The sequence below is a fragment of the Eurosta solidaginis genome, chromosome 5 (assembly GCF_040869045.1).
Source record: "Eurosta solidaginis isolate ZX-2024a chromosome 5, ASM4086904v1, whole genome shotgun sequence".
Classification (NCBI taxonomy): domain Eukaryota; kingdom Metazoa; phylum Arthropoda; class Insecta; order Diptera; family Tephritidae; genus Eurosta; species Eurosta solidaginis.
In genome coordinates, this window is record NC_090323.1 from 36,574,066 (window position 1) to 36,600,665 (window position 26,600).

The 26,600-nt window shown below is 47.4% G+C and overlaps 2 protein-coding genes across 3 annotated transcripts in view; one reads left to right on the forward strand and one right to left on the reverse strand.

Annotated features, from left to right (window-relative positions):
* The window catches only part of Trl (Trithorax-like), a 291,079-nt gene that overhangs the window by 165,165 nt on the left and 99,314 nt on the right, over nucleotides 1-26,600 (forward strand). The window lies entirely within an intron of this gene.
* LOC137253625 (uncharacterized) overlaps nucleotides 1-26,600 on the reverse strand; it is a 130,174-nt gene that overhangs the window by 102,802 nt on the left and 772 nt on the right. The gene's annotated exons all lie outside the window — the stretch shown is intronic.

The following is a 26,600-nucleotide window of genomic DNA, read 5'->3' on the forward strand; positions in this document are numbered from 1 at the left end:
AAGTCCCAAAATGACCCCGACAGGATCCCGGACGGATCTCGTAAACCATCCAGAAATGATGCCGGAAGAGACCCCAAATGATCCCGCAAAAGTCCCAAAATGACCCCGACAGGATCCCGGACGGATCCCGAAAACCATCCAGAAATGATGCCGGGAGAGACCCCAAATGATCCCGCAAAAGTCCCAAAATGACCCCGACAGGATCCCGGACGGATCCCGTAAACCATCCAGAAATGATGCCGGAAGAGAACCCAAATGATCCCGTAAAAGGCCCAAAATGACCCCGACAGGATCCCGGACGGATCCCGTAAACCATCCAGAAATGATGCCGGAAGAGACCCCAAATGATCCCGCAAAAGTCCCAAAATGACCCCGACAGGATCCCGGACGGATCCCGAAAACCATCCAGAAATGATGCCGGAAGAGACCCCAAATGATCCCGCAAAAGTCTCAAAATGACCCCGACAGGATCCCGGACGGATCCTGTAAACCATCCAGAAATGATGCCGGAAGAGACCCCAAATGATCCCGCAAAAGTCCCAAAATGACCCCGACAGGATCCCGGACGGATCCCGAAAACCATCCAGAAATGATGCCGGAAGAGACCCCAAATGATCCCGCAAAAGTCCCAAAATGACCCCGACAGGATCCCGGACGGATCCCGAAAACCATCCAGAAATGATGCCGGAATGGACCCCAAATGGTCCCGAAATGACACCGACGGGATCCCGGACGGATACCGAAAACCATCCAGAAATGATGCCGGCAGGTACCCCAAATTATCCCGAAATAGTCCCGAAATGACCCTGACGGGATCGCGGACGGATTCCGAAAACCATCCAGAAATGATGCCGATAGGGTCCCCAAATGATCCTGTATTAGTCGAGAAAAAATTCCGAAATGACTCCGACGGGATCCCGGACGGATCCCGAAAACCATCTAAAATTGATACCGGAAGGTACCCCAAATGATGCCGAAATAGTCCCGAAATGACATCGACGGGATCCCGGACGGATCCCGAAAACCATCCAGAAATGATGCCGGAGGAGACCCCAAATGATCCCGCTAAAGTCCCAAAATGACCCCGACAGGGTCCCGGACGGATCCCGTAAACCATCCAGAAATGATGCCGGAAGAGACCCCAAATGATCCCGCAAAAGTCCCAAAATGACCCCGACAGGATCCCGGACGGATCCCGTAAACCATCCAGAAATGATGCCGGAAGAGACCCCAAATAATCCCGCAAAAGTCCCAAAATGACCCCGACAGGATCCCGGACGGATCCCGAAAACCATCCAGAAATGATGCCGGGAGAGACCCCAATTGATCCCGCAAAAGTCCCAAAATGACCCCGACAGGATCCCGGACGGATCCCGTAAACCATCCAGAAATGATGCCGGAGGAGACCTCAAATGATCCCGCTAAAGTCCCAAAATGACCCCGACAGGGTCCCGGACGGATCCCTTAAACCATCCAGAAATGATGCCGGAAGAGACCCCAAATGATCCCGCAAAAGTCCCAAAATGACGCCGACAGGATCCCGGACGGATCCCGTAAACCATCCAGAAATGATGCCGGAAGAGACCCCAAATGATCCCGCAAAAGTCCCAAAATGACCCCGACAGGATCCCGGACGGATCCCGTAAACCATCCAGAAATGATGCCGGAAGAGACCCCAAATGATCCCGCAAAAGTCCCAAAATGACGCCGACAGGATCCCGGACGGATCCCGTAAACCATCCAGAAATGATGCCGGAGGAGACCCCAAATGATCCCGCAAAAGTCTCAAAATGACCCCGACAGGATCCCGGACGGATCCCGAAAACCATCCAGAAATGATGCTGGAAGAGACCCCAAATGATCCCGCAAAAGTCCCAAAATGACCCCACAGGATCCCGGACGGATCCCGTAAACCATCCAGAAATGATGCCGGAAGAGACCCCAAATGATCCCGCAAAAGTCCCAAAATGACGCCGACAGGATCCCGGACGCATCCCGAAAACCATCTAGAAATGATGCCGGAAGGTACCCCAAATGATGCCGTAATAGTCCCGAAATGACATCGACGGGATCCCGGACGGATCCCGAAAACCATCCAGAAATGATGCCGAAAGGTTCCCCAAATGATCCTGTATTAGTCGAGAAAAAGTTCCGAAATGACCCCGACGGGATCCCGGATGGATCCCGAAAACCATCTAGAAATGATGCCGGAAGGTACCCCAAATGATGCCGTAATAGTCCCGAAATGACATCGACGGGATCCCGGACGGATCCCGAAAACCATCCAGAAATAATGCCGGAAGAGACCCCAAATGATCCCGCAAAAGTCCCAAAATGACCCCGACAGGATCCCGGACGCATCCCGAAAACCATCCAGAAATGATGCCAGAATGGACCCGGAGGGGCGGAGGGTGTCACTGCTTACTTTGTAAGCCCTCGACTAATTTGACCCCTTGAGTCTGTGATATTGGTGAAGGCCAGTATACGTAAATTTATAATGTGTAAAAATTATTGAAAAATAATTTCACGAAGGGGTCGTGGGACCCCTACCCCTCTTTCCATGTTCGAAAAAAAATTCGATAGTAGACTACTGTCTGTGTCCCAAATTTCATCAAAATCAGTATAGCCATTCTGGCGTGATTCAGTCGCAAAGACGAAAAAATATAATAATTAAATTATAACTGTTCCTAGGGGGCGGGGACCACGCCCCTTTTCAAAAATATATAGTTAGTAGATCCTTCTAGACTATTGGCTATATGTGTGCAAAATTTCATCCAAATCGGTCCAGCCGTTCTTGTGTGATTGAGTCACAAAGACAAACGTCTGGACAAAAATCCAAACATCCAAACATCCAAACATCTTCACATCCAAACTTTGCCATTTATAATATACTAGCCTTTACCCGCGGCCCCGTCCGCAAGGAAAATTTTAAATATATGGGCTATTCGCGTTAGCCTGCTTATTATCTGTTTAAAATTTTGTTTTCTGTCTAATGCATTTTATTTTTGTTATTGAGTAAAAAAAAGAACTAAATGAGCTGATAACCTGATATGATCCCAAATGATCCCGAAATTATCCAGAAAAAGCTACGAAATGACCCCAACGCTATCGCGGATGGATCCCGAAAACCATCCAGAAATGCCCCGAAAGGGTCTCCAAAAGTTCCCCGAATAGTCCCAAAAAAACCCGAAATGAGAGCGACACGATTCTAGAAGTATCCAGAGAACCACACAGAAATGATCCCGGAAGGTGTTCCAAAATGATCCCGAAAAGGTTCCGAAATGACCCTGACGGGCTCCCGGTCGGATCTCAAAAACCATCCAGAAAATATCCAGGAAGGGTCCCTAAATTATCCCGACTAACTCCAGAAAAAGTTCCGAAATGGCTCCGAGGGGATCCACGATGTATCGCGAAAACAATACAGAAATGATTCCGGAAGGATTCCAAAATGATCCCGAAATAGTCCGGAATTGACTCAGATGGGATCCCGCACAGATCCAGTAATGATCCCGGAAGGGTGCAAAAACTATCCCGGAAAAGTAACAAAAAATCCCGAAATGGCTCCTACGGCATCCCGGACAGATCCAGATATGATCTCGGAAGGGTCCCCAAATGATCCCAAAATGGTCCCGAAATGACCCTGATGGATCCGGCAAACCATCAAGAAATTATGCCGAAAGGGTCCCAAAATGATCCCGAAATAATACAGAAAAAGTCACGAAACGACCCCTAGAGGATCCCCAAATGATCCCGTATTAGCCCCGAAAAGGTCCCGAAATAACCCCGACAGGATCCCGGACAAATCCCGAAAACCATCCAGAAATGATGCCGGAAGGAATCCCAAATGATTCCGTAAAAGTCCCGCATTGATTCCGACGGGATCCCGAACGGATACCGAAAATCATCCAGAAGTGATGCCGGAAAGGTCCTCAAATGATCACCTTATAGTCCCGAAATGACCCTTAAGGGGTCATGGACGGATCCCATAAACCATCCAGAAATGATCCCGATATAGTCCCGAAGAAGTCCCGAAATGACCCTGACGGGATCTCGAACGCACCCCTAAATGACCCTGACGGGATCCCGGACAGATCCCGAAATCCATCCAGAAATGATCTTGGGAGGGACCCCAAATGATCCCGAAAAAGTCCCGCAATGATTCTGAGGGGATCCTGATCGGATACCGAAAACCCTCCAGAAGCGATGCCGGAAAGGTCCTCAAATGATCACCTAATACCAAAATGACCCTGACGGCATCCCGGACTGATCCCAAAATCCATCCAGAAATGATCTTGGGAAGGTCCCAAAATTATCCCGAAATAGTCTCGGAAAAGTTCAGAAATTACCCTGACGGGTTCCCGGACGGGTTCCCGGACGAATCCTGAAAGCCATCTCTAAATGATCCCGAAAAAGTCCCTAAATGACCCTGACTGGACCCCGAAAGGATCCCGAAAACTATCCAGAAATGATGCCGGAAATGTCCTCAAATGATCACCTAATAGTTCCGAAAAGACCCTGACGGGAACCCGAACGGATCCCGACAACTATCTAGAAATGATGCCGAAAGGGCCCGCAAATGATCCCGTATTAGTCGAGAAAAAGTCCCGAAATGAACCCGACGGGATGCCGGACGATTCCCAAAAACCATCCAGAAATGATGCCGGAAGAGACACCAAATGATCCCGAAAAAGTCCCGCAATAATTCCGACGGGATCCTGAGCGGATACCGAAAACCATCCAGAAGTGATGCCGAAAAAGTCCTCAAATGATCACCTAATAGTCCCAAAATGACTGACGGCATCCCGGACAGATCCCGAAATCCATCCAGAAATGATGTTGGGAGGGTCCTAAAATTATCCCGAAATAGTCTGGGAAAAGTCCAGAAATTACCCTGACGGATCCCGGACGAATCCTGAAAACCAATCTTAAATGATGCCGAAAAAGTCCCGAAATGACCCTGATGGGACCCGGAAAGGATCCCGAAAACTAACCAGAAATGATGCCGGAAAGGTCCTCAAATGATCTCCCAATAGTTCCGAAAAGACCCTGACGAGATCCCAAACGGATCCCGACAACTATCCAGAAATGATACCGAAAGGGCCCGCAAATGATCCCGTATTAGTCGAGAAAAAGTCCCGAAATGACCCCGACGGGATGCTGGACGAAACCCAAAAACCATCCAGAAATGATGTCGGAAGGGACCCCAATGATCCCGAAAAAGTCCCGCAATTATTCCGACGGGAATCTGAACGGATACCGAAAACCATCCAGAAGTGATGCCGGAACGGTCCTCAAATGCTCACCTAATAGTCCCAAAATGACCCTGAGGGCATCCCGGACAAATCCCGAAATCCATCCAGAAATGATCTTGGGAAGGTCCCAAAATGATCCCGAAATAGTCTCGGAAAAGTCCAGAAATTACCCTGACGGGTTCCCGAACGAATCCTGAAAGCCATCCTTAAATGATCCCGAAAAAGGCCCGAAATGACCCTGACGGGATCCCGAAAGGATTCCAAAAACTATCCAGAAATGATGCGAAAGGTCCTCAAATGATCCCCTAATAGTTCCGAAATGACCGTGACGGGATCCCGAACGGATCCCGACAACTATCCAGAAATTATGCCGAAAGGGTCCGCAAATGATCCCGTATTAGTAGAGAAAAAGTCCCGAAATGACGATATCCCGGACGGATCCCGAAAACCATCCAGAAATTATGCCGGAAGAGCCCCCAAATGATCCCGAAAAAGTCCCCAAATGACCCCGACGAGATCCCGAACGGATCCCGAAAACCATCCAGAAATGATGCCGGAAGAGCCCCAAATGATCCCGAAAAAGTCCCCAAATGACCCCGACATACTCCAGAAAAGGTTCCGAAATGGCTCCGAGGGAATCAACGACGGATCGCGAAAACCATACAGAAATGATTCCGGAAGGATCCCAAAATGATCCCGAAATAGTCCGGAAATGACCCAGATGGGATCCCGCACAGATCCAGAAATGATCCCAGAAGGGTCCAAAAACTATCCCGGAAAAGTAACAAAAAATCCCGAAATGGCTCCTACGGCATCCCGGACGGATCCAGAAATGATCTCGGAAGGGTCCCCAAATGATCCCAAAATGGTCCCGAAATGACCCTGATGGATCCGGCAAACCATCAAGAAATTATGCCGGAAGGGTCCCCAAATGATCCCGAAATAAAACAGAAAAAGGCACGAAACGACCCCTAGAGGATCCCCAAATGATCCCGTATTAGCCCTGAAAAAGTCCCAAAATGACCCTGACGGGATCCCGAAAGGATTCCGAAAACAATACAGAAATGATGCCGGAAAGGTCCTCAAATGATCCCCTAATAGTCCCGAAATGACCGTGACGGGATCCCGACAACTATCCAGAAGTGATGCCGAAAGGGTCCGCAAATGATCCCGTATTAGTCGAAAAAAAGTCCCGAAAGGACCACGACGGGATCCCGGACGAATCCCAAAAACCATCCAGAAATGATGCGGGTAGGTATCCCAAATTATCCCGAAATAGTCCCGAAATGACCTCGTCGGCATCCCGGACGGATCCCGAAAATTATCCAGAAATGATGCCGGAAAGGTTCCCAAATGATCCCCTAATAGTCCCGAAATTACCCTAATGGGATCCCGGACGGATCCCGAAAACCATCCAGAAATGATGCCGAAAGGGTTCCCAAATGATCCCGTATTAGTCGCGAAAAAGTCCCGAAATGACCCCGACGAGATCCCGGACGTATCCCGAAAACCATCCAGAAATGATGCCGAAAGGGTTCCCAAATGATCCCGTATTAGTTGCGAAAAAGTCCCGAAATGACCCCGACGGTATCCCGGACGGATCCCGAAAACCATCCAGAAATGATGCCGGATGAGCCCCAAAATGATCCCGAAAAAGTCCCCAAATGACCCCGACGAGTCCCGAAAACCATCCAGAAATGATGACGGAAGAGCCCCCAAATGATCCCGAAAATGTCCCCAAATGACCCCGACGATATCCCGGACGGATCCCGAAAACCATCCAGAAATGATGACGGAAGAGCCCCCAAATGATCCCGAAAATGTCCCCAAATGACCCCGACGATATCCCGGACGGATCCCGAAAACCATCCAGAAATGATTCCGGAAGAGCCCCCAAATGATCCCGAAAAAGTCCCCATATGACCCCGACGACATCCCGCACGGATCCCGAAAACCATCCAGAAATGATGCCGGAAGGGTCCCCAAATGATCGCGAAATAGTCCCGAAATGATTCCGGAATAGTCCCGAAAATGTTCCAAAATAACCCCGACGGGATCCCGGACGGATCCCGTAAACTATACAGAAATGATCCCGGAAGGGTCCCAAAATGATCCCGAAATAGTCCCGAAAAAGTCCCGAAATTACTCCGGCGTAATCCCGGACCGATCCCGAAAACCATCCAGAAATGATCCCGGAAGGGTCTCGATATGACCCTTCCGGGATTACAAATAAGGTGAAGCTAATTATAAAACCATGTTAATAAGGCAGCAGGCGCATTGGAGCGAATAAAAAGTTAGATAGAAACATACAGGTAAAGCTAATAAAAGCGTGCTAATAAAAACAATTGATGGAGGGCGGATGGCGGGAGTAGAGGAGAGGACCACTGATCGCTCCTCCAAATTTGTCTAGATCTCGTTCTGTATGTACCAGATACCAAAAACTATTTATTTAGGAGAAAATTTAGATTGAGTTATAACAATTTATGGTTTTTACACCAGAGGGGGGGATAAAGGGGGGCGGGCGGAGGGTGTCGCTGCTTACTTTGTAAGCCCTCGACTTATTTGACCCCTTGAGTCTGTGATATTGGTGAAGGCCAGTATACGTAAAGTTATAATGTGCAAAAATTATGAAAAATAATTTCTCGAAGGGGTCGTGGGACCCCCACCCCTCTTTCCATGTTCGAAAAAAATTTCGCTAGTAGACTACTGTCTGTGTCCCAAATTTCATCAAAATCCGTGTAGCCATTCTCGCGTGATTCAGTCGCAAAGACGAAAAAATATAATAATTATATTATAACTGTTCCTAGGGGGCGGGGACCACGCCCCGTTTGAAAAATATATAGCTAATAGATCCTTCTAGACTATTGGCTATATGTGTGCAAAATTTCATCCAAATCGGTCCAGCCGTTCTTGCGTTATTGAGTCACAAAGACAAACGTCTGGACAAACATCCAAACATCCAAACATCCAAACATCTTAACATCCAAACATCCAAACATCTTAACATCCAAACTTTCCCATTTATAATATATATTAGATACTAGCCTTTACCCGCGGCCCCGTCTGCAAGGAGAAAATGAAATATGTGGGCTATTCACGTTAGCCTGCTTATAAAATTATCTGTTTAAAAATTTTTTTCTGTCTAATGCATTTTATTTTTGTAATTGAGTAAAAAAAAGAACTTTATGAGCTGATAACCTGATAGGATCCCAAAATGATAACGAAATTATCCAGAAAAAGCCACGAAATGACCCCAACGCTATCGCCGACGGATCCCGAAAACCACCCAGAAACGCCCCGGAAGTGTTTCCAAAAGTTCCCGAAGTAGTCCCAAAAAAACCCGAAATGACAACGACACGATTCTAGACTTATCCAGATAACCACACAGAAATGATGCCTGAAGGGTACCAAATTGATCCCGAAATAGTCCCGAAAAAGTTCCGAAATTACCCTGACGGGCTCCCGGACGGATCTCAGAAACCATCCAGAAAATATCCAGGAAGGGTCCCTAAATTATCCCGACTAACTCCAGAAAAAGTTCCGAAATGGCTCCGAGGGGATCCACGATGGATCGCGAAAACCATATAGAAATGATTCCGGAAGGATTCCAAAATGATCCCGAAATAGTCCGGAATTGACCCAGATGGGATCCCGCACAGATCCAGAAATGATCCCGGAAGGGTGCAAAAACTATCCCGGAAAAGTAACAAAAAATCCCGAAATGGCTCCTACGGCATCCCGGACGGATCCAGAAATGATCTCGGAAGGGTCCCCAAATGATCCCAAAATGGTCCCGAAATGACCCTGATGGATACGGCAAACCATCAAGAAATTATGCCGAAAGGGTTCCAAAATGATCCCGAAATAATACAGAAAAAGTCACGAAACGACCCCTAGAGGATCCCCAAATGATCCCGTATTAGCCCCGAAAAGGTCCCGAAATAACCCCGACGGGATCCCGGACAAATCCCGAAAACCATCCAGAAATGATGCCGGAAGGAATCCCAAATGATTCCGTAAAAGTCCCGCATTGATTCCGACGGGATCCCGAACGGATACCGAAAATCATCCAGAAGTGACGCCGGAAAGGTCCTCAAATGATCACCTAATAGTCCCGAAATGACCCTTAAGGGGTCATGGACGGATGCCATAAACCATCCAGAAATGATCCCGATATATTCCCGAAGAAGTCCCGAAATGACCCTGACGGGATCTCGAACGCACCCCTAAATGACCCTGACGGGATCCCGGACAGATCCCGAAATCCATCCAGAAATGATCTTGGGAGGGACCCCAAATGATCCCGAAAAAGTCCCGCAATGATTCCGAGGGGATCCTGATCGGATACCGAAAACCATCCAGAAGTGATGCCGGAAAGGTCCTCAAATGATCACCTAATACCAAAATGACCCTGACGGCATCCCGGACTGATCCCAAAATCCATCCAGAAATGATCTTGGGAAGGTCCCAAAATTATCCCGAAATAGTCTCGGAAAAGTTCAGAAATTACCCTGACGGGTTCCCGGACGAATCCTGAAAGCCATCTCTAAATGATCCCGAAAAAGTCCCGAAATGGCCCTGACTTGACCCCGAAAGGATCCCGAAACCTATCCAGAAATGATGCCGGAAATGTCCTTAAATGATCACCTAATAGTTCCGAAAAGACCCTGACGGAATCCCGAACGGAACCCGACAACTATCCAGAAATGATACCGAAAGGGCCCGCAAATGATCCCGTATTAGTCGAGAAAAAGTCCCGAAATGACCCCGACGGGATGCCGGACGAATCCCAAAAACCATCCAGAAATGATGTCGGAAGGGACCCCAATGATCCCGAAAAAGTCCCGCACTTATTCCGACGGGAATCTGAGCGGATACCGAAAACCATCCAGAAGTGATGCCGAAAAGGTCCTCAAATGATCACCTAATAGTCCCAAAATGACCCTGACGGCATCCCGGACAGATCCCGAAATCCATCCAGAAATGATCTTGGGAGGGTCCCAAAATTATCCCGAAATAGTCTGGGAAAAGTCCAGAAATTACCCTGACGGATACCGGACGAATCCTGAAAACCAATCTTAAATGATGCCGAAAAAGTCTCGAAATGACCCTGATGGGACCCGGAAAGGATCCCGAAAACTAACCAGAAATGATGCCGGAAAGGTCCTCAAATGATCTCCCAATAGTTCCGAAAAGACCCTGACGGGATCCCGAACGGATCCCGACAACTATCCAGAAATGATACCGAAAGGGCCCGCAAATGATCCCGTATTAGTCGAGAAAAAGTCCCGAAATGACCCCGACGGGATGCCGGACGAATCCCAAAAACCATCCAGAAATGATTTTGGAAGGGACCCCAATGATCCCGAAAAAGTCCCGCAATTATTCCGACGGGAATCTGAACGGATACCGAAAACCATCCAGAAGTGATGCCGGAACGGTCCTCAAATGCTCACCTAATAGTCCCAAAATGACCCTGAGGGCATCCCGGACAAATCCCGAAATCCATCCAGAAATGATCTTGGGAAGGTCCCAAAATGATCCCGAAATAGTCTCGGAAAAGTCCAGAAATTACCCTGACGGGTTCCCGGACGAATCCTGAAAGCCATCCTTAAATGATCCCGAAAAAGCCCCGAAATGACCCTGACGGGATCCCGAAAGGATTCCAAAAACTATCCAGAAATGATGCCGGAAAGGTCCTCAAATGATCCCCTAATAGTTCCGAAATGACCGTGACGGGATCCCGAACGGATCCCGACAACTATCCAGAAATTATGCCGAAAGGGTCCGCAAATGATCCCGTATTAGTCGAGAAAAAGTCCCGAAATGACCCCGACGGGATCCCGGACGAATCCCAAAAACCATCCAGAAATGATGGCGGTAGGTATCCCAAATGATCCCGAAATAATCCCGAAATGACCTCGTCGGCATCCCGGACGGATACCGAAAATTATCCAGAAATGATGCCGGAAAGGTCCACAAATGATCCCCTAATAGTCCCGAAATTACCCTGATGGGATCCCGGACGGATCCCGAAAACCATCCAGAAATGATGCCGGAAGAGCCCCCAAATGATCCCGAAAAATCCCCAAATGACCCCGACGATATCCCGGACGGATCCCGAAAACCATCCAGAAATGATGCCGGAAGGATCCCAAATGATCCCGAAATAGTCCGGAAATGACCCAGATGGGATCCCGGACGGATACCGAAAATTATCCAGAAATGATGCCGGAAAGGTCCACAAATGATCCCCTAATAGTCCCGAAATTACCCTGATGGGATCCCGGACGGATCCCGAAAACCATCCAAAAATGATGCCGGAAGAGCCCCCAAATGATCCCGAAAAATCCCCAAATGACCACGATATCCCGGACGGATCCCGAAAACCATACAGAAATGATTCCGGAAGGATCCCAAAATGATCCCGAAATAGTCCGGAAATGACCCAGATGGGATCCCGCACAGATCCAGAAATGATCCCGGAAGGGTCCAAAAACTATCCCGGAAAAGTAACAAAAAATCCCGAAATGGCTCCTACGGCATCCCGGACGGATCCAGAAATGATCTCGGAAGGGTCCCCAAATGATCCCAAAATGGTCCCGAAATGACCCTGATAGATCCGGCAAACCATCAAGAAAAGTCACGAAACGACCCCTAGAGGATCCCCAAATGATCCCGTATTAGCCCCAAAAAAGTCCCAAAATGACCCTGACGGGATCCCGAAAGGATTCCGAAAACAATACAGAAATGATGCCGGAAAGGTCCTCAAATGATCCCCTAATAGTCCCGAAATGACCGTGACGGGATCCCGACAACTATCCAGAAATGATGCCGAAAGGGTCCGCAAATGATCCCGTATTAGTCGAAAAAAAGTCCCGAAAGGACCACGACGGGATCCCGGACAAATCCCAAAAACCATCCAGAAATGATGCCGTTAGGTATCCCAAATGATCCCGAAATAGTCCCGAAATGACCTCGTCGGCATCCCGGACGGATCCCGAAAATTATCCAGAAATGATGCCGGAAAGGTTCCCAAATGATCCCCTAATAGTCCCGAAATTACCCTAATGGGATCCCGGACGGATCCCGAAAACCATCCAGAAATGATGCCGAAAGGGTTCCCAAATGATCCCGTATTAGTCGCGAAAAAGTTCCGAAATGGCCCCGACGGGATCCCGGACCGATCCCGAAAACCATCCAGAAATGATGCCGAAAGGGTTCCCAAATGATCCCGTATTAGTCGCGAAAAAGTACCGAAATGACCCCGACGGGATCCCGGACGGATCCCGAAAACCATCCAGAAATGATGCCGGATGAGCCCCAAAATGATCCCGAAAAAGTCCCCAAATGACCCCGACGAGATCCGGGACGGATCCCGAAAACCATCCAGAAATGATGCCGGAAGAGCCCACAATTGATCCCGAAAAAGTCCCCAAATGACCCCGACGATATCCCGGACGGATCCCGAAAACCATCTAGAAATGATGCCGGAAGAGCCCCCAAATGATCCCGAAAAAGTCCCCATATGACCCCGACGAGATCCCGCACGGATCCCGAAAACCATCCAGAAATGATGCCGGAAGGGTCCCCAAATGATCGCGAAATAGTCCCGAAATGATTCCGGAATAGTCCCGAAAATGTTCCAAAATAACCCCGACGGGATCCCGGACGGATCCCGTAAACTATACAGAAATGATCCCGGAAGGGTCCCAAAATGATCCCGAAATAGTCCCGAAAAAGTCCCGAAATTACCCCGGCGTAATCCCGGACCGATCCCGAAAACCATCCAGAAATGATCCCGGAAGGGTCTCGATATGACCCTTACGGGATTACAAATAAGGTGAAGCTAGTTATAAAACCATGTTAATAAGGCAGCAGGCGCATTGGAGCGAATAAAAAGTTAGATAGAAACATACAGGTAAAGCTAATAAAAGCGTGCTAATAAAAACCATTGATGGAGGGCGGATGGCGGGAGTAGAGGAGAGGACCACTGATCGTTCCTCCAAAATTGTCTAGATCTCGTTCTGTATGTACCAGATGCCAAAAACTATTGATTTAGGAGAAAATTTAGATTGAGTTATAACAATTTATGGATTTTACACCAGAGGGGAGATAAAGGGGGCGGGCGGAGGGTGTCACTGCTTACTTTGTAAGCCCTCGACTTATTTGACCCCTTGAGTCTGTGATATTGGTGAAGGCCAGTATACGTAAAAATTATGAAAAATAATTTCTCGAAGGGTCGTGGGACCCCCACCCCTCTTTCCATGTTCGAAAAAAATTTCGCTAGTAGACTACTGTCTGTGTCCCAAATTTCATCAAAATCCGTGTAGCCATTCTGGCGTGATTCAGTCGCAAAGACGAAAAAATATAATAATTACATTATAACTGTTCCTAGGGGGCGGGGACCACGCCCCTTTTGAAAAATATATAGCTAGTAGATCCTTCTAGACTATTGGCTATATGTGTGCAAAATTTCATCCAAATCGGTCCAGCCGTTCTTGCGTTATTGAGTCACAAAGACAAGCGTCTGGACAAACATCCAAACATCCAAACATCCAAACATCCAAACATCTAAACATCCAAACATCCAAACATCTTAACATCCAAACTTTCCCATTTATAATATACTAGCCTTTACCCGCGGCCCCGTCCGCAAGGAGAAAATGAAATATGTGGGCTATTCACGTTAGCCTGCTTATAAAGTTATCTGTTTAAAATTTTTTTTCTGTCTAATGCATTTTATTTTTGTAATTGAGTAAAAAAAAATATCTTTATGAGCTGATAACCTGATAGGATCCCAAAATGATAACGAAATTATCCAGAAAAAGCCACGAAATGACCCCGACGCTATCGCGGACGGATCCCGAAAACCATCCAGAAACGCCCCGGAAGTGTTTCCAAAAGTTCCCGAAGTAGTCCCAAAAAAACCCGAAATGACAACGACACGATTCTAGACTTATCAAGATAACCACACAGAAATGATGCCTGAAGGGTACCAAATTGATCCCGAAATAGTCCCGAAAAAGTTCCGAAATTACCCTGACGGGCTCCCGGACGGATCTCAGAAACCATCCAGAAAATATCCAGGAAGGGTCCCTAAATTATCCCGACTAACTCCAGAAAAAGTTCCGAAATGGCTCCGAGGGGATCCACGATGGATCGCGAAAACCATACAGAAATGATTCCGGAAGGATTCCAAAATGATCCCGAAATAGTCCGGAATTGACCCAGATGGGATCACGCACAGATCCAGAAATGATCCCGGAAGGGTGCAAAAACTATCCCGGAAAAGTAACAAAAAATCCCGAAATGGCTCCTACGGCATCCCGGATGGATCCAGAAATGATCTCGGAAGGGTCGCCAAATGATCCCAAAATGGTCCCGAAATGACCCTGATGGATCCGGCAAACCATCAAGAAATTATGCCTAAAGGGTCCCAAAATGATCCCGAAATAATACAGAAAAAGTCACGAAACGACCCCTAGAGGATCCCCAAATGATCTCGTATTAGCCCCGAAAAGGTCCCGAAATAACCCCGACGGGATGCCGGACGAATCCCAAAAACCAGCCAGAAATGATGCCGGAAGGGACACCAAATGATCCCGAAAAAGTCCCGAAATGACCCCGACGGGATCCCGGACGGATACCGAAAACCATCCAGAAATGATGCCGCTAGGTACCCCAAATGATCCCGAAATGACCCCGTCGCGGTCTCAGACGGATCCCGAAAACCATCCAGAAATGATGCCGGAAGGAATCCCAAATGATTCCGTAAAAGTCCCGCATTGATTCCGACGGGATCCCGAACGGATACCGAAAATCATCCAGAAGTGACGCCGGAAAGGTCCTCAAATGATCACCTAATAGTCCCGAAATGACCCTTAAGGGGTCATGGACGGATCCCATAAACCATCCAGAAATGATCCCGATATATTCCCGAAATGACCCTGACGGGATCTCGAACGCACCCCTAAATGACCCTGACGGGATCCCGGACAGATCCCGAAATCCATCCAGAAATGATCTTGGGAGGGACTCCAAATGATCCCGAAAAAGTCCCGCAATGATTCCGAGGGGATCCTGATCGGATACCGATAACCTTCCAGAAGTGATGCCGGAAAGGTCCTCAAATGATCACCTAATACCAAAATGACCCTGACGGCATCCCGGACTGATCCCAAAATCCTTCCAGAAATGATCTTGGGAAGATCCCAAAATTATCCCGAAATAGTCTCGGAAAAGTTCAGAAATTACCCTGACGGGTTCCCGGACGAATCCTGAAAGCCATCTCTAAATGATCCCGAAAAAGTCCCGAAATGACCCTGACTGGACCCCGAAAGGATCCCGAAAACTATCCAGAAATGATGCCGGAAATGTCCTCAAATGATCACCTAATAGTTCCGAAAAGACCCTGACGGGATCCCGAACGGATCCCGACAACTATCTAGAAATGATGCCGAAAGGGCCCGCAAATGATCCCGTATTAGTCGAGAAAAAGTCCCGAAATGAACCCGACGGGATGCCGGACGAATCCCAAAAACCAGCCAGAAATGATGCCGGAAGAGACACCAAATGATCCCGAAAAAGTCCCGCAATAATTCCGACGGGATCCTGAGCGGATACCGAAAACCATCCAGAAGTGATGCCGAAAAGGTCCTCAAATGATCACCTAATAGTCCCAAAATGACCCTGACAGCATCCCGGACAGATCCCGAAATCCATCCAGAAATGATCTTGGGAGGGTCCCAAAATTATCCCGAAATAGTCTGGGAAAAGTCCAGAAATTACCCTGACGGATACCGGACGAATCCTGAAAACCAATCTTAAATGATGCCGAAAAAGTCCCGAAATGAACCTGATGGGACCCGGAAAGGATCCCGAAAACTAACCAGAAATGATGCCGGAAAGGTCCTCAAATGATCTCCCAATAGTTCCGAAAAGACCCTGACGGGATCCCGAACGGATCCCGACAACTATCCAGAAATGATACCGAAAGGGCCCGCAAATGATCCCGTATTAGTCGAGAAAAAGTCCCGAAATGACCCCGACGGGATGCCGGACGAATCCCAAAAACCATCCAGAAATGATTTTGGAAGGGACCCCAATGATCCCGAAAAAGTCCCGCAATTATTCCGACGGGAATCTGAACGGATACCGAAAACCATCCAGAAGTGATGCCGGAACGGTCCTCAAATGCTCACCTAATAGTCCCAAAATGACCCTGAGGGCATCCCGGACAAATCCCGAAATCCATCCAGAAATGATCTTGGGAAGGTCCCAAAATGATCCCGAAATAGTCTCGGAAAAGTCCAGAAATTACCCTGACGGGTTCCCGGACGAATCCTGAAAGCCATCCTTAAATGATCCCGAAAAAGCCCCGAAATGACCCTGACGGGATCCCGAAAGGATTCCAAAAACTATCCAGAAATGATGCCGGAAAGGTCCTCAAATGATCCCCTAATAGTTCCGAAATGACCGTGACGGGATCCCGAACGGATCCCGACAACTATCCAGAAATTATGCCGAAAGGGTCCGCAAATGATCCCGTATTAGTCGAGAAAAAGTCCCGAAATGACCCCGACGGGATCCCGGACGAATCCCAAAAACCATCCAGAAATGATGCCGGTAGGTATCCCAAATGATCCCGAAATAATCCCGAAATGACCTCGTCGGCATCCCGGACGGATACCGAAAATTATCCAGAAATGATGCCGGAAAGGTCCACAAATGATCCCCTAATAGTCCCGAAATTACCCTGATGGGATCCCGGACGGATCCCGAAAACCATCCAGAAATGATGCCGGAAGAGCCACCAAATGATCCCGAAAAAGTCCCCAAATGACCGATATCCCGGACGGATCCCGAAAACCATCCAGAAATGATGCCGGAAGAGCCCCCAAACGATCCCGAAAAAGTCCCCAAATGACCCCGACGAGATCCCGCACGGATCCCGAAAACCATCCAGAAATGATGCCTGAAGAGCCCCAAATGATCCCGAAAAAGTCCCCAAATGACCCCGACATACTCCAGAAAAGGTTCCGAAATGGCTCCGAGGGAATCAACGACGGATCGCGAAAACCATACAGAAATGATTCCGGAAGGATCCCAAAATGATCCCGAAATAGTCCGGAAATGACCCAGATGGGATCCCGCACAGATCCAGAAATGATCCCGGAAGGGTCCAAAAACTATCCCGGAAAAGTAACAAAAAATCCCGAAATGGCTCCTACGGCATCCCGGACGGATCCAGAAATGATCTCGGAAGGGTCCCCAAATGATCCCAAAATGGTCCCGAAATGACCCTGATGGATCCGGCAAACCATCAAGAAATTATGCCGGAAGGGTCCCCAAATGATCCCGAAATAAAACAGAAAAAGTCACGAAACGACCCCTAGAAGATCCCCAAATGATCCCGTATTAGCCCCAAAAAAGTCCCAAAATGACCCTGACGGGATCCCGAAAGGATTCCGAAAACAATACAGAAATGATGCCATAAAGGTCCTCAAATGATCCCCTAATAGTCCCGAAATGACCGTGACGGGATCACGACAACTATCCAGAAATGATGCCGAAAGGGTCCGCAAATGATCCCGTATTAGTCGAAAAAAAGTCCCGAAAGGACCACGACGGGATCCCGGACGAATCCCAAAAACCATCCAGAAATGATACCGGTAGGTATCCCAAATGATCCCGAAATAGTCCCGAAATGACCTCGTCGGCATCCCGGACGGATCCCGAAAATTATCCAGAAATGATGCCGGAAAGGTTCCCAAATGATCCCCTAATAGTCCCGAAATTACCCTAATGGGATCCCGGACGGATCCCGAAAACCATCCAGAAATGATGCCGAAAGGGTTCCCAAATGATCCCGTATTAGTCGCGAAAAAGTCCCGAAATGACCCCGACGGGATCCCGGACGGATCCCGAAAACCATCCAGAAATGATGCCGGATGAGCCCCAAAATGATCCCGAAAAAGTCCCCAAATGACCCCGACGAGATCCCGGACGGATCCCGAAAACCATCCAGAAATGATGCCGGAAGAGCCCCCAAATGGTCCCGAAAAAGTCCCCAAATGACCCCGACGATATCCCGGACGGATCGCGAAAACCATCCAGAAATGATGCCGGAAGAGCCCTCAAATGATCCCGAAAAAGTCCCCATATGACCCCGACGAGATCCCGCACGGATCCCGAAAACCATCCAGAAATGATGCCGGAAGGGTCCCCAAATGATCGCGAAATAGTCCCGAAATTATTCCGGAATAGTCCCGAAAATGTTCCAAAATAACCCCGACGGGATCCCGGACGGATCCCGTAAACTATACAGAAATGATCCCGGAAGGGTCCCAAAATGATCCCGAAATAGTCCCGAAAAAGTCCCGAAATTACCCCGGCGTAATCCCGGACCGATCCCGAAAACCATCCAGAAATGATCCCGGAAGGGTCTCGATATGACCCTTACGGGATTACAAATAAGGTGAAGCTAATTATAAAACCATGTTAATAAGGCAGCAGGCGCATTGGAGCGAATAAAAAATTAGATAGAAACATACAGGTAAAGCTAATAAAAGCGTGCTAATAAAAACAATTGATGGAGGGCGGATGGCGGGAGTAGAGGAGAGGACCACTGATCGTTCCTCCAAAATTGTCTAGATCTCGTTCTGTATGTACCAGATACCAAAAACTATTGATTTAGGAGAAAATTTAGATTGAGTTATAACAATTTATGGATTTTACACCAGAGGGGGAGATAAAGGGGGGCGGGCGGAGGGTGTCACTGCTTACTTTGTAAGCCCTCGACTTATTTGACCCCTTGAGTCTGTGATATTGGTGAAGGCCAGTATACGTAAAGTTATAATGTGTAAAAATTATGAAAAATAATTTCTCGAAGGGTCGTGGGACCCCCACCCCTCTTTCCATGTTCGAAAAAAATTTCGCTAGTAGACTACTGTCTGTGTCCCAAATTTCATCAAAATCCGTGTAGCCATTCTGGCGTGATTCAGTCGCAAAGACGAAAAAATATAATAATTAAATTATAACTGTTCCTAGGGGGCGGGGACCACGCCCCTTTTGAAAAATATATAGCTAGTAGATCCTTCTAGACTATTGGCTATATGTGTGCAAAATTTCATCCAAATCGGTCCAGCCGTTCTCGCGTTATTGAGTCACAAAGACAAACGTCTGGACAAACATCCAAACATCCAAACATCCAAACATCTAAACATCCAAACATCCAAACATCCAAACATCTTAACATCCAAACTTTCCCATTTATAATATACTAGCCTTTACCCGCGGCCCCGTCCGCAAGGAGAAAATGAAATATATGGGCTATTCACGTTAGCCTGCTTATCAAGTTATCTGTTTAATGCATTTTATTTTTGTAATGGAGTAAAAAAAGAACTAAATGAGCTGATAACCTGATAGGATCCCCAAATGATCCCGAAATTATCCAGAAAAATCCACGAAATGACCCCGACGCTATCGCGGACAGATCCCGAAAACCATCTAGTAATGCCACGGAAGGGTCTCCAAAAGTTCCCGGAATATTCCCAAAAACCCCGAAATGACAACGACACGATTCTAAACTTATCCAGAGAACCACAAAGAAATGATGCCTGAAGGGTACCAAAATGATCCCGAAATAGTCCCGAAAAAGTTCCGAAATGACCCTGACGGGCTCCCGGACGGTTCTCAAAAACCATCCAGAAAATATCCAGGAAGGGTCCTTAGGGGATCCACGACGGATCGCGAAAACCATACAGAAATTATTCCGGAAGGGTCCCAAAATGATCCCGTATTAGTCCCGAAAAAGTCCTGAAATGACCCCGACGGGATCCCAGACGGATTCCGAAAACTATCCAGAAATGATGCCGGAAAGATCCTCAAATGATCCCCTAATAGTCCCGAAATGACCCTGACGGGATCTCGAACGGACTCCTAAATGACCCTGACGGGATCCCGGACAGATCTCGAAATCCATCCAGAAATGATCTTGGAAGGGCCCAAAATAATCCCGAAACAATCTCTGAAAAGTCCAGAAATTACCCCGACGGGATCCCGCACGGATCCCAAAAACTATCCAGAAATGATCCCGAAATGACCGAAAACCATCCAGAAATTATACCGGAAGGGACCCCAAATGATCCCGAATACCATACAGAAATGATGCCGGAAAATACCCCAAATGATCCCGAAATAGTCCCGAAAAAGTTCCGAAATGACCCTGGCAGGATCCCGTACGGATCCCGAAAACCATCCAGAAATGATGCCGAAAGGCTCCCCTAATTATCCCGTATTAGTCCCGAAAAAGTTCTGAAATGACCCCGACGGAATTCCTGACGGATCCCGAAAAGCATCCAGAAATAATGCCGAAAGGGTCCCCAAATCATCCCGTATTAGTCGAGAAAAAGTCCTGAATTGACCCCGTTGGGATCCCGGATGGATCCCGAAAACTATCCAGAAATGATGCCGGAAGGTATCCCGAAATAGTCCCGAAATGACCCTGACGGGATCCCGGACGGATCCCTAAAACCATCTAGAAATGGTGCCGGAAGGTACCTCAAATGATCCTGAAACAGTACCGAAATGACCCCGACGGGATCCCGGACGGATCCCGAAAACCATCTAGAAATGATGCCTGAAGGTACCCCAAATGATCCCGAAATAGTCCCGAAATGACCTCGACGGGATACCGAACGGATCCCGAAAACCATCCAGAAATGATGCCGAAAGCGTCCCCAAATGATCCCGTATTAGTCGAGAAAAATTCCCGAAATGACCCCGAAGGGATCCCGGACAGATCCTCAAAACCATATAGAAATGATGCCGGAAGGTACCCCAAAGGATCCCGAAATAGTCCCGAAATGACCCCGACGGGATCCCGGAGGGATCCCGAAAACCATCCAGAAATGATGCCGAAAGCGTCCCCAAATGATCCCGTATTAGTCGAGAAGAAGTCCCGAAATTACCACGACGGGATCCCGGACGGATCCCGAAAACCATCTATAAATGATGCCGGAAGGTAGCCCAAATGAGCGCGAAATAGTCCCGAAATGAGCCCGACGGGATCCCGGACGGATCCCGAAAACCATCCAGAAATGATGCCGAAAGCGTCCCCAAATGATCCCGTATTAGTCGAGAAAAAGTCCCGAAATGACCCCGACGGGTTCCCGGACGGATCCCGAAAAGCATCCAGATATGATGCCGAAAGGGTCCCCAAATGATCCCGTATAAGTCGAGAAAAAGTCCCGAAATGACCAAGACGGGATCCCGGACGGATCCCGAAAATCATCCAGAAATGATGCCGAAAGCGTCCCCAAATGATCCCGTATTAGTCGAGAAAAAGTCCCGAAATGACCCCGACGGGATCCCGGACGGATCCCGAAAACCATCTAGAAATGATGCCGGAAGGTACCCCAAATGATCCCGAAATAGTCCCGAAATGACCCCGACGGGATGCCGGACGGATCCCGAAAACCATCCAGAAATGATGCCGAAAGCGTCCCCAAATGATCCCGTATTAGTCGAGAAAAAGTCCCGAAATGACCCCGACGGGTTCCCGGACGGATCCCGAAAAGCATCCAGATATGATGCCGAAAGGGTCCCCAAATGATCCCGTATAAGTCGAGAAAAAGTCCCGAAATGACCAAGACGGGATCCCGGACGGATCCCGAAAATCATCCAGAAATGATGCCGAAAGCGTCCCCAAATGATCCCGTATTAGTCGAGAAAAAGTCCCGAAATGACCCCGACGGGATCCCGGACGGATCCCGAAAACCATCCAGAAATGATGCCGAAAGCGTCCCTAAATGACCCCGTATTAGTCGAGAAAAACTCCCGAAATGACCCCGACGGGTTCCCGGACGGATCCCGAAAATCATCCAGAAATGATGCCGAAAGCGTCCCCAAATGATCCCGTATTAGTCAAGAAAAAGTCCCGAAATGACCCCGACGGGATCCCGGACGGATCCAGAAAACCATCTAGAAATGAAGTCGGAAGGTACTCCAAATGATACCGAAATAGTCCCGAAATGACTCTGACGGGATCCCGGACGGATCCCGAAAACCATCTAGAAATGAAGCCGGTAGGTACCCCAAATGATCACGAAATAGTACCGAAATGACCGTGACGGGATCCCGTACCGATCCCGAAAACCATCTAGCAATGATGCCGGAAGCTACCCCAAATGATACCGTATTAGTCGATAAAAAGTCCCGAAATTACGCCGACGGGATCCCGGACGGGTCCAGAAAACCGTCTAGAAATGAAGCCGGAAGGTACCCCAAATGATCCCGAAATAGTCCCGAAATGACCCTGATTGGATCCTGGACGGATCCCGAAAACCATCTAGCAATGATGCCGGAAGGTACCTCAAATGAACCCGTATTAGTCGAGAAAAAGTCTCAAAATTACCCTGAAGGGATCCCGAACGGATCCCGAAAACCATACAGAAATGATGCCGAAAAGGTCCCAAAAGATCCCGTATAAGTCGAGAAAAAGTCCCGAAATGACCATGACGGGATCCCGGACGGATCCCGAAAACCATACAGAAATGATGCCGAAAAGGTCCCCAAATGATCCCGTATTAGAAGCGAAAAAGTCCCGAAATGACCCCGACGGGATCCCGAACGGATCCCGAAAACCAGCCAGAAATGATGCCGGAAGAGCCCCCAAATGACCCCGGAAGAGCCCCCAAATGATCCCAAAGAAGTCCCCAAATTACCCCGACGAGATCCCGGACGGATCCCGAAAACCATCCAGAAATGATGCCGAAAGGGTCCCCAAATGAGCCCGTATTAGTCGCGAAAAAGTCCTGAAATGACCCCGACGGGATGCCGGACGAATCCCGAAGACCATCCAGAAATGATGCCTAAAGGGACCCAAAATAACCCCGAAAAAGTCCCGTAATGATCCCGGAAACCATCAAGAATTTATCTCTTGAAGGTACGCAAATTATCCCGAAAGTACCCCGACGGGATCCCGGACGGATCCCGAAAACCATCCAGAAATGATGCCAAAAGGGTCCCCAAATGATCGCGAAATAGTCCCGAAATGATTCCGGAATAGTCCCGAAAATGTCCCAAAATAACCCCGACGGGATCCCGGACGGATCCCGAAAACCATCCAGAAATGATCCCGGAGGGTCTCGATATGACCCTTACGGGATTACAAATAAGGTGAAGCTAATTATAAAACCATGTTAATAAGGCAGCAGGCGCATTGGAGCGAATAAAAAGTTACATAGAAACATACAGGTAAAGCTAATAAAGGCGTGCTAATAAAAACAATTGATGGAGGGCGGATGGCGGGAGTAGAGGAGAGGACCACTGATCGTTCCTCCAAAATTGTCTAGATCTCGTTCTGTATGTACCAGATACCAAAAACTATTGATTTAGGAGAAAATTTATATTGAGTTATAACAATTTATAGATTTTACACCAGAGGGGGAGATAAAGGAAGGGGGGCGGGCGGAGGGTGTCACTGCTTACTTTGTAAGCCCTCGACTTATTTGACCCCTTGAGTCTGTGATATTGGTGAAGGCCAGTATACGTAAAGTTATAATGTGTAAAAATTATTGAAAAATAATTTCTCGAAGGGGTCGTGGGACCCCCACCCCTCTTTCCATGTTCGAAAAAAATTTCGCTAGTATACTACTGTCTGTGTCCCAAATTTCATCAAAATCCGTGTAGCCATTCTGGCGTGATTCAGTCGCAAAGACGAAAAAATATAATAATTAAATTATAACTGTTCCTAGGGGGCGGGGACCACGCCCCTTTTCAAAAATATATAGTTAGTAGATCCTTCTAGACTATTGGCTATATGTGTGCAAAATTTCATCCAAATCGGTCCAGCCGTTCTTGCGTGATTGAGTCACAAAGACAAACGTCTGGACAAACATCCAAACATCCAAACATCCAAACATCCAAACATCTTCACATCCAAACTTTGCCATTTATAATATATATTAGATATTAGATATTAGATTAGATATATTAGATATTAGATATTAGATTAGATTAGATATATGATTGGTCACTTTATAGGCCACTTTACGAACCAGAAATTTTAAGTTGCTAAAACCTATACAGAAATTCTACAATAATCGAACACCCTAGTACATACTAACACACTCATTAATACACTTACATATATTTGTTAAACGGTAAATGCCCCTATACAGAAACGGAAAAGAGCAATGCACAAGTTCATGGTAAGCCAAACCAATACATACGCAAGTCTCGCAGTTACATATATGTATGCATACAAGCTTAAATCAAATGGGACAAGAAATATGACATATTGGATGGAGTTATCAACTTCAAAAACGGAAGGTGTGTTCGCGTAGGTGGGTTATCACGTTCTATTATTTATTATTTCAATATATGTGGGTATGCGTATGTGGGTATTTGCATAAGTACTTGCTTGTAACGCTCAATTTGAGTTCTTTAGCTTTTTTTTTGTAGTCCAAACGCAAACTAATCGATTTTGGCAGCAGATTAACACTGATTTGGTAGGGCAATTGACCTGGAATTGCGGTAGTTACAACATACATACAAACAAAGTTAAAAATAGATTGTATAGTCAAAAAGCGGTGTTGTGTTGTTTTAGTGGGACAGGACTTCCCAACATTTTACCTATGACAGCCTTGCAAGGGTAGCAAGATCTTTCTGGACGAAAGTGGATGGCAGGAGGTCTGCTGAAATAATTGGGTCCACTAAGGCTCACCTATCAATGGTCATTGGGGTTCTGACAGGGCACTATCCCATGGGTATCCATGCGGTACTGCTCAATATACCGGAAACTCCATCCTGCTGCAGCTGTATGGAGGATGATAAGGTGGAATCATCATCACTTTATGCTTGATTGCCCAGCTTTTGCCAGAACAAGCGAAGGTACTTTGATCGCGACTCACTTGGATCTCCTCAGGATTTATCCAAGTTTGAGATCGGTATCATTCGTAACTTTATCGTTGCTACCCAACGATTCTCTAAGTAGCTTTATCTAGGTCACCGTTATTGTATGTGGTATCACAACGGACCTTCATGTTTTCCAAGTGAGCTTCCCCTATCAGGGTAGCTACCACCAAACCTAACCTAAGCCTAAGTATACTGGACAATCTTCTTCATTAACATTTCCAAGGGAGTGGATAAAATTGGAGCTGAAGTATTGTTCCAATTTCGTTACAGACAACTAAGTTCGTGACAAATACTCCAAGATTACGAGTTCAGGGGCTGTCAATTGACTGACATTGTCACGATTTGGTAACCTTCGCCGAGAAATTGTTCGCTCCTGTGAAACATTTTGCAAGGATATCTATATACAGTGGCTGGGTGACAAGAGCTAATACCCTGTCATTAAGAGCACCCTCAATCAGGGCTGTATCCTATCTAATGCACTGGCTGCGTTATATAATGGTCACCTCTACCCTCCTCTTTCAATGATTGCTCTGCTGGAGCTCACTAAACTCTGCTTTTAATTTCAAAAACTGGAAACTTTGAATGGAATGGCACTGATTGGAATCATCCTTGCTCCGTGTACCACACCAACTCAGCTTTAAATATATTGTGGACTGTCATTGAACTGCGAGACGCGGCTTATAATAGGCTTATGAACGCCGAACATCTAGCATTCTTACTAGCTTCGATCTCATCCCTATCAAGACAGGTTATGAACGCTGGATTCGAAAAGCATGCGGTCGAACGTAGTCGGTCAGTGCCTCAACTCGCTCGCAAAGAATTTGCTCTGTAAGTCACTGCTGAAACTCCTTAGTACAGTTTTAGATGGCCTTCTATAACCTGCGGTCCACTTCAGAATGTGGCGATAGTGTTAGAAGTGTTTTCTTAGTCTACGAGATGTGGCAATTGAGTTCCGGGAATTTAGTTATAAGTAATTTAAAAACTGGCTAGAGCGATCGGTGCGGCCAACGAAAGCGAGGATGTCAAAGTTACATCTGAAGGCAATATTGTTAGTTTTTTTTCGATATCCACGGCATCCTACATCGCTTTTGGAGAGGCTGCGTGCATTTTTTTTTTCGTGTGCGACCCGAACTCGCCAAGGATGGCTAGATCTTGCATCACGTCAATGCAGTCCATTCCTCGTTCATTGTGCAAGAGTTTTAGGCAAAAAAAAGTCATCTCAACATTGACTCACTATACTGCTTCCTGTGCCTTTCTTTCTATTCCCCAAGATGAAGACGCACCTCAAGGGAACTGATCATGGCGACGTACAGGAGGTCCAAAAAGCTGTTACCGTGGTGCTTAACGGGCTAAATTCGGAGGACTTCCACGGGTGCTTTCAATCATAGGAGAAACGGTAGAATCGTTGTGTAGAGTTAGAGGGAG